This window comes from Diplotaxodon limnothrissa, linkage group LG4, assembly GCF_057381915.1.
Source record: "Diplotaxodon limnothrissa isolate DT_005_m linkage group LG4, D_limnothrissa_male_GT1.1, whole genome shotgun sequence".
Classification (NCBI taxonomy): domain Eukaryota; kingdom Metazoa; phylum Chordata; class Actinopteri; order Cichliformes; family Cichlidae; genus Diplotaxodon; species Diplotaxodon limnothrissa.
In genome coordinates this window covers 10,904,937-10,915,454 of record NC_140599.1, presented here as the reverse complement: position 1 = coordinate 10,915,454, position 10,518 = coordinate 10,904,937, and positions in this window count along the sequence as shown.

Below are 10,518 nucleotides of genomic sequence, written 5' to 3'. Positions count from 1 at the left end.
TCACATTTTAATTAATTATTGACACATGTAATTAATTAATTATTGACACATTTAATTAATTATTGACACATTTAATTAATTATTTAATGATATATTTATTTATTTCATTTTGGCAGTCCTGACACCTGGCTCTCGTCATGAAATAATTTTATCTGTCAGCCTCACCCATCAAACTCAGGGGGCGGGGTTAACGCTGCCCATGCAGCTTCTCTAACATTTGATTGGTTGCCGTGCAAAGTAAGTCAAAACAGGTCGATCCTAGAAAATCGATTGCTTGTGTAGACTTGGGGCAGCCAGGTATCCCAGAATGCAGATCAAATCACAAGCAGCAATGGTGGTGGTGTAGTTTTAAAATACCCCGTTTTTCTGTCACCAGCTACACTTTTAACAGTGTTTTAGCCGCGAATGTCGCGACGTATGTCTGGTCAGGTTGTCAACATAGAACATGTTTGCAAAAGTGCTCAGATGTTTTCAGAGATTTCACTAGCTCTGCTAACAGTTAGCATGCAGAGTGCACCGAGGGGGTTACGTTAACCGGTTTGTTTACATATTCCACTCTCCGTGTTCCACATGTTGCATTCGCAGATTCTCATTTTCACCGAACGATCGTCTCTTTCCGCCTGGTCTTGTGTCTCTGTGCTTCTGTAACATAAAGAACGAGCTGACATTTTTCTCACGAAACCAGCGATCAGCTCAACAGACCCTCAGTTTACCTGCATGCATCCTCCTCCTCATCTGTCAGCTGTTTAACACCTGCTGCTAATTCAAGAAACACGCCTAGTTACCTGGTGATAGTCACAGTTTAACTGGGCAGCCGGTGCTCGATATAACGCAATGTCAGCGCATTTTTCTGCACAAGATAAGTAAATATAGTGTTTTCCCCGAGCGCAGAGCTGCTGGAGCTCGTTTCCTTACAGAGCACTTTATAGGCGAACAGCTTTATCAGCGGCTGATGTCCAATCACCGGCACACAGCTTTGAAACCTCAGCTGAGTTTTAGCTCTCAGTGGTTAAACGCTGGACTTCATTCACTCAGGTTCTGTCTGTCGGGTCACGTTTACTTCGCTGTTTTATTTACAACTGAGCAAATCGGTTTGGCTGAGGTTAAAGTTACGTTTCATAACTGCATAGTTTCACAGACGTTTAACGGTTCACTGGCACATGTGTTAGACTGAACTATCATCTAAATATCATCTGTTTTTTAATAGTTATTCAACTGTATTCTAAGCACCAGCTGTCTGTTAGAATGTGATTTTTTTTCTGTCTCTGTTGGCAGAGGTATAAAAATGCGCAGGAAAATCTGACATGCATGGCGAACTTCACCGACGATATTTAGGGAGGAATAAACACACATCAAACATAAATGAACCATTTGCCTGTCTCCATAATTGAGAGAATTTTCTCTTCTTATGTCAACACTCTCTCTCTCTTTTTTTTTCTTTTTTTTTTTGCTTTTTCGGTCATGTTATGTTTACCTGTCAAAGGCTTGTTACAAACTATGAAACACATTGTGCAGACTTCTGGATGTTAGAAGAAAACTAATACTGCTCATGAATGAGACTAAAGGCAGGAAGGTGTCCTTTAAAACTAAACATGTTAATAGGACCTCCCTGTTTATATCATAGTTTATGATATAGCACGTGTATTTCAGTAATAGCCTGCTGAGGCCACTATACGTGCTGGCCTCATATCAAATGTGAAGGCAGACTGAGTCTATGTTTGACGTTTTTTATATCTAATCTTCCTTTTCAAACATTTAAACAGCAGCGAGTCTGCAGCTGAGGGAATACAAATTCAAATTGTCGGAACAGGTTTGCTCGTTTCTTGGATTCATTTGGTGATTTATTAAATGTATAACTGTTATTCTAATCTGCTGCTGAGTCTCTTACACTTTTCTTTATGCTGTATATTTTCACGTCTCTGGAATAGTTGGCAGTTAGATAGTCAGCTGGGAAACTTTGTGTTAACTCATGGAGCTGAGGATATCGTGGATATGCTGACCTCGCTGCGTGGTGTACAGAGCGAGGTCAGCATGATTAATATTCACAATAAAAATATTAGCCGAACATCATGAAGTCTGTATGTGTTTCATAGTGTCGAACAACCTTTGTACAGTTAAAGCCAGCAGTTACTACATGACGGAAACACCAACGTTATCTCTTTTATGTGTTTATACACAGGTCACGCTGATTACTGAACAAAAACCCAAAGATCAGATGTTAAACAGATTTATTTGCTCTCTCTCCTCCTTAAACATGTTTTTAATGTTAGTTATAATTCAGAATTGGCGACTGAAACACGTAGGACACATAAGAACATCAGGAAATAAAACATCGATAAATATAACCTCAGTAAAAGAAGTCAGCGGGGGTTACTACAGCTGTGTACCGGGGCCTGCGCTTTGTCGGTGGGATTGCTTGCGAGGCGAGCGGGTCTATCCCACGCTTTGCCGTGAGACTGGGCAGACATCTCCGAAATCATCGAAACACTTTTGCAAAGAGGCTGTATCTTGACAAACCGACCAGACACATGAAGATTAAACCACTACATTCTCGGCTAAAAAAATATTAAAACGGTATTTGGTGACACACAAACAGGGTTTTTCAAAGCTCAGTTCTGTTAGCTTCCACATGCCGGTTGTTGTGTGCTAGAAACAATGGCCACCAGGCCAAAGCAATGGTTTTGACTCGATCAGCGTTAACCCCGCCCCCTGAGTTTGATGGGTGAGGCTGACAGATAAAATTATTTCATGATGAGAGCCAGGCGTCAGGACTGCCAAAATGAAATAAATAAATATATCATTAAATAATTAATTAAATGTGTCAATAATTAATGAAATGTGTCAATAATTAATTAAAATGTGAAATACATAAATAATTAATTAAATGTGTCAATAATTAATTAATTAAATGTGTCAATAATTAATTAAAATGTGAAATACATAAATAATTAATTAAATGTGTCAATAATTAATTAATTACATGTGTCATAACTATTTATTTAATTAATTAATTCCAATTTTAATTAATTATTGCCACATTTAATTAATTATTTAATGGTGTATTTAATTAATTCATTATGGCAGTCCTGGCGTTCCATACATTGCTGCCTGTGATTTGATCTGCATTCTGGGATACCTGGCTGCCCCAAGTCTACACAAGCAATCGATTATCTAGGATCGACCTGTTTTGACTTACTTTGCACGGCAACCAATCAAATGTTAGAGAAGCTGCATGGGCAGCGTTAACCCCGCCCCCTGAGTTTGATGGGTGAGGCTGACAGATAAAATTATTTCATGATGAGAGCCAGGCGCCAGGACTGCCAAAATGAAATAAATAAATATATCATTAAATAATCAATTAAATGTGTCAATAATTAATTAAAATGTGAAATACATAAATAATTAATTAAATGTGTCAATAATTAATTAATTAAATGTGTCAATAATTAATTAAAATGTGAAATACATAAATAATTAATTAAATGTGTCAATAATTAATTAATTACATGTGTCATAACTATTTATTTAATTAATTAATTCCAATTTTAATTAATTATTGACACATTTAATTAATTATTTAATGGTGTATTTAATTAATTCATTATGGCAGTCCTGGCACTCCATACGCATGCTTTCAATTGTGTAATTTAAGTGATCTAGTAGCTCTGCTTTGGAAGTTCAGTTCATGCTAGAAATGTGTGTTGGAGTTTGTACGTGTTTTGTCTCTAGGGGCCACCGCATATATTTATATATAAACATATATAAATAAAACTTTTTTTAACATTAGTAATTCCTTTTGTGCATAATTTTATATTATTGTTAATAATAAATTAATTAAAGCAACAAAACAACCTGAAGAGCCGGTTCGGAGCCGAACCGAAAGAGCCGGATCTCTAAAAAGAGCCGGAAATCCCATCACTAGAACCCAGGTTTGCTCAAACTAATCCAATAAAAAAATGTGGGTGCCATGAACATGCAGACTAATCTGTGCAAAGCGAGGAGGATAGCAGTGACATGGCATTTTCAAACCATATCTTTTAAAAGCCTGCACTGAGAAGCAAAATTTCTAGCTTACTTAGTTTTTCCAATTCAAGACAACTCAAATAAACTGGGTTGATCAGCTTTTTGAATAAAAACTACTGGTAACTTATTTAAACAAACTGAAAAAAATTGAGTTTAGTATATCCTTACATTTTTTAATTAAACACAATGTTAGATTTTACAGTGTACATGATAATGGAGTGCTGGTGGAATAAAAGAAGAAAATCTTTGTTTCTTGGGGATTAAATTCCAAAATGTGAACAAATGCCTAAAAACGTTCCAGAAGCTCATCGTCCAAACTGCAGTATAATTATAAAACAGAAAACCTCTATTAATTAACAGAAAATGCCCTATTTAATTATTTTGTGTGGACATATTCTCAACAAAAACATTTTTATATTTCATAACACTTTACAGATATTTTTTTAAACTTTATTAATCCAGAAGGAAACTTGTGTGGTCAGCATTTACTTTATAAAACTAAATACTAAATACAAAATGTATTGATAAATAATCATTACATTGAAATTTTCTTCAGGAAATGCATTGTCTAGTTCTATAAAATCGTGGGGGTTTTTTTAGGTTTAAGGCTGGCAGTTTGCTAGCACACACAACACTGAATAATAATTAAATACGTGTTTTTAAATAACACAAAATTCAAGTCCTTCTTCATGTTTCAGAAAAAATAATAATTTATTTAGATTAAATAAAATAAAAAAAATTTTTTCTAGCTTCTTTTCTCCACTATAACTGTGTTTACAAGATGTTCCAGTGTTTATGTGGCTTAAACAACAAATACAAAAGTAAATAGGCCTTGGCTTGGTCAGAAGAATGCAGCCAAAAGGACACAGCTAGGGCATATAGTCAGCATCACACAATGACACGCAGCACACAAAAGAGCTGGAAGATATACAGAAGACACCACTAGACTTATTTATACACCTACAATTTCTGCAGTTTGTCCCTTTGCAACAAAATACAAAAGTAAACAAAAAGCTATTTATTTATTTTCACTTGCTAGATATGGGACTGACTTGAATGAGGAAAAGAAAAGGGAGAAAGGAAGAGGGGGGTGAAACAGTGGAGAAGAGGGACGGGGATAAAGGGCAAAAAAAACCTCCTCGCGTTCTTTCACTGCATTGGCGGTCACACCTGTACTAATTTTTACTCTTCTCTCAAGCTTTTCTATTTGGTTATCATACATTTCTATGACCTTTTCTAACTTTGTTTTTTCAGCATTAGCTTTGTCTTCGAGTTTTTTAGTATTTTCGTCGTAAAATTGCTGCATCTTATTTTTTTTCCCTCTTTGTGGCGTTTCAATAACAATTCAACAACTTGGCTGTTGTGAAATTCCTGACGTGCAACCTTTTCTTTTTCTGTTTCCAGCGGTCCTTGCAGGACTTCGACTTCTTCCTCATGTTTTTCTTTAAGTTCAGCCAGAGTTTTCTCCGTCTCTTTTAGCTTTGAATGTTTTAACTTAAATGCATTAACAACTTGTGTAATAATTCTAACAAAAGGTTTCTACTTTTATCTGTTTGTAACCCTGGGCTACACAACATCCATAAACAACATGTATCCATTCAATATCAATCCAACCAACAAACCTGCATTAACCCAACCATCCATAAAGCCAGCAACCATCCCGCCAACATGCATCAACCCAAAACTCCAACCAGACAGCATGCATCATAGTAAGACTAGGTGGACTGCTGTGGATTCATTTGGATCTTACTCTGCACAGCTGCAGAACACTGTTGATGTAGCTCTCGTCCTTTTCCACCTTATTCCTGAAAAGGCTTGTTTGTTCCTTGTCAGCAGGGTCGATGTCAGCCGGCGATTTAGATCATGACAATTTCCGTTTGATCTCCATATTCTGGGCTTTTTGGTCGTCTATTACTTTGCCCATTTGATCTTTCTCATCTGTTAATTCTTTCACAGTTTTATCCTTAAATTTATTTTGATCCTTTAGCTATGTATTATATGTCAATAGGCCCTCAATCCAATACTGCAAGGATTGATGTTGTTCCTCGCGTTGATTTTTTTTTTTTTTGCCTGTCCCGTTTGGTTCTTTTGCCGTCAGAATTATTGTCTAAAGGCGAGAAAAGATGCCCAACAGATTTACTTTACCAAATTGACCATCCCAGCCTTGCCGTAATGGTCTATTTGATTCATATTTTATTGTTTATTTTATTTATTTATTTTTTATTTTCACTTGCTAGATACGGGACGGACTTAAATGAGGAAAAGAAAAGGGAGAAAGGAAGAGGGGGGTGAAAGATGATGCACAACTAATCAACGTCATTGACAGGCTATGACAGCGTCCTTATGTGCCAACACCGGTATTTTAGCTAGCAAAGCGGCATAGCTCACTAACTATTCACTTTAGCTAAAGTTATTAAGTTAGCTAAAGAGTTGGGATGCTGTGTAAGACATAAATAAAACTAAAATGGTTTGGGCACCGTTTTGCATGTTTCCCTACTGTAGGGGTCTCTGCAAGCATACAGAGGGGGTACTCTGAGAGGGTACAAGATGACAACTTTGGAATTCTACTAGAAACAGTCGATCATATTTGTTTGTCAAAGCTGAATTCAGGGCAAACTACGCTAAATTAGCGTTTTTAGCTAACAGCTACAATAAGCATAAAAGTTACTGTACGGCTATCATTTGTTAACATGACGCTTGTTCTTATACATGTAATACATTTTGTCACGGCTGCACAGCAGTCGTGTGGTGAATTGAGAAAAGGATCCAAGATGCAGGCACTGACTGGGGTGCGAGTGAAAATTTATTTGCAGAGGTGATAAAGTGACAAAACAGGAAGAGCAGAGCGGGGAGTAAACAAACCTAAACTGGGAAAACTAAAGAACAAAACTTAAACCAGACACTCACGGGAGGAGGAGCGAAATGCACAAAGAGAGATGGCAGAGAGACGCAGAATGAATACCAGGTAACAGAATAATGCAGACTGACATGGAGTTAAACAGACGACGCAACAGAGAGCACAGGAAAACACAGGGCTTAAATACACGGGGAGTAATCAGGGAATGGGCCACAGGAGGGAGACACAGCTGGGAGCAATAAGGCTAACGAGACAGGGGAGAGGTAAAACTGAACACACTGACATGAGACATGAACTTTCAGAATAAAACAGGAAACTAACAGACACAGAGAACCAGACCGGACACTGAACTTGACAGGCAGACTCATGAGCAGACACAATAACACCATGGACAGACAGAGGGAACACAGAGAAGTGGAAGCAGGCAGGCAAAGAACAGAAACCTAACAAATGGCAAAATCACAACAGAATACACACTCTGAATGAACAAAAGCATAAGGAACACAAAACACTGAGTCCTCAGACTCAGGACCATGACACATTTATTACCAACCTGAGAGTTTATCCGCTGGTCATTTGACATGACGAATGACTTCTGAAGTCTTAATTCAGCTCAAGACGCTGTAGATTCCCGTCGGTAACACTTTCGGTCCGCTAGTAAAACGTAGTTCTATTAATCTGCGCTTGAACCGGAACCGGATGTAAGTTCCAAAAAACTGAATTTTGGAACTGAAATTGAATTGTAGAACTGAAACTGAATGGTGAGAAATGAAACTGAAATTATTCGAGAGCTGAATTTTTAAAGGATAAAATGCAGTTTCAAAGCAAATCAATTCATTTTCAAAATATAAAATTCAATTTCAATTTAGTGATGATCATTTTCAAACCATAAATTCAATTTCAAATTAGACTAATTCAAATTCAGTTTTCAAAAGCATTTATTCAAGTTACAATTCAGATTCAATCTGAGCAATTCAAATTCAAATTGAACTTATTCAAATTCAGTTTCTGATGGCACAGATTTCTGCCCATAAATGTCGACTAATCAAAAAATGATATGGCAACATGGCATTTAGTTGTTTAGGAAGTGAGTTAATGAGTCAGTTAAAAAGAGGGGAAAAAACAAAACAAATTTTCGGTCTTTTTATGTTCTCATTCGTGCATTTTCTCTGCTTTACTGCATATAGCTCCATACAAACAATAAAAATGTGTGATAGTCTCAATAAATTGTCCTCCGTCCTGCATTTTTTATTTTTTTTTTAAACGCTTATTATTTCCACTTTGATCTTAAATGTAACAAATATGTGATTTAACCCTCCTCTGTTAGTGAACGGGACTTGAAAATGGCAGGGCTTGTGGTGTCTTACATAAACTCAAGCTTTCTGGCTTTAGATGATAAATTGGTACTCCATGCTCTTGTCTAATTATGATCACTTCTTGATCCAAAAAAATCAACATGGTGGTGTCCATCACCAATGGTATGTCCAGCGGGGTGGCCTGTGCCCCCCCAGGCCACCCCAAAGGTAAAACAATAAAATGCAATCAAATATCAAATGTACGATTTTCACGGTGAAGCTCAGATATCCGAGTGTAAGTGAATGCAGCATCGGCTTCTGCACTATGTGCATGACGTTAGCAAAGGTAGGAGAGCCAAGCACGAAAGATGGCACCGCATGAGGCAATTTTTCGGTGAAAGAAAATGAGGACAGAATAAATGTCCCGGTAAGTAATATTAAGTTTGTTGAGTTTAGTAAACTTCGGTGAAATTAGAATACCAAGGAAAAAATAACACTTAAAGAATTATTGCAGCCTTTGAATATTTCAGACAGTATGCTACTGAGGGCAGCTAACATAAGAGTTATGAGTTATAAGATATAATCTAAGTCGTAACATTGCTGTATGGAGCTGCAGATTTGGTTGCAGGTTAACATACCTGAACTGGCCATCGGGCATACCGGGCATATGCCCGGTGACTTATTTTTTATTTTTTTTTTGTAAGGGCATGAACAATGAGAGGTGGTGGATTGGCCAGATGCAGGTCGATGTGTAAAAATAACTCAGTTGTTTGGTGGTGGCTATGGCGGGGCTTCCACAGAGGCCAGCAGGTGGATGAGGGAAGGGGAGGCAGGAGAGCCCCGAGGCAGCCGCCGGTCCGAGTGTCAGGTGAACTGAACTTCAGGTAAGAAGTTATGACCTGCAGTCTATCTGGGTCAGATATAAACCAAATTTAGGTGCAGTTTATTTTCGTTGTGCTGACTTTTTACAGTCAGTTACAATAACTCGTACTGCTACTAGCTAGCATGACGGAGTTTATATACAGTTGGGTGGGTGCTATGATGTTACTGATAGTGAACTTTATTTTATTCATAAGGTTAGTTAGTATAGTTGCCAACGGCTCCTTAAAAAAATGGAATGGTCCCTCATTGATAGAAAATATTACACGTTTTGTATTGAGCTGAGAAGAGACGCAGTTTCTCCCGTACTTTCGCTATAATGAAAAAAAGACACAAAGCTGGAGTTATTCTGTGTTTACGCTGCACAGCTGCCTCCTCTCATTCTCCCCCCTCCCTCTCCTGTTGCTACTTCAATCATGAAACTGATCAATGATCAGCTGATCAGCTTTTCTCTCTTGTTTGTTTATCGCCCACTTTGTGCCAGAAACAGGAAACCAGCAGATGTCGCGCTAAACAACAGCAGCACGTTTAAGCTTGATCAGCTGTTGTTAGAATTTATTTAATATTAATTTCTAGTATCAGCTGATGTTTGCTGGAGCCACAGCTGTAAAAGCTGCTGGTCATGATATCAGTTTGGATATGTGGTGAGAGGGAAACATGAAGATGAAACCAGGAGATGTCCTTACTGAATCATCAGAGTTGAACAGGTGATGGAGAAACAGGTTTACCTTTTAGGTGACATGAATGAGTTGAAGGGAAGTTATGAACTGTTTCTGAGAGACAAATAACACCAGGATCCTTTTCTAAGCAGCTGACAGCTGGTAACTGTGCAGGGACGGGTCTAGGAAAGTGTTGCCAGGGGGCCAGGTAGGGCATTAACAGGGAAAGGGGGGCACAAAGAAATACTTTTCTTTCTTATTCTCATTTAAAATATCTAGCTTTTATTAAATAATTATCTAAATCTTACAATCAAAGTTTTTATCTGACGTAAAATGTATAGAAATCATACATATACCAAAAAGACTGTACATCACTGTCACAACAGCGTTTGTTTTCATTCAAAGTCTTTATGGCTTTAATACCTGGTGGGCCGGTCTCTAGTCAAAATGCCAGATTTTCTGTCCCGGTCCAGCCCTGCAGGTTAATACTTGCAGTGTCACCATGCCAGCTGACTGTATTTCATCATCAGCCAGTGTTGTTCTTTATCAATATTACCAAAGTTTACCATAAGGCAGCATAGAAAGTATTTACTTGCTTTCAGGTTTTATTCAAATGTTAGTCTTTTCAGTTGTTTCCCCACTTTTTTCCTGTTTCAAAATCAAACACCAGTTTGTGAGAAGATTATCTTCTTTTTTTAACAGGCACATAAAGTTTTGCATTGGAATTGGCTAATTTGTCAATTGTTTGTTACAAATGTTCATATTTTAATATTCAAAAATGTTTTTGCCCAAAACATATGTGCAC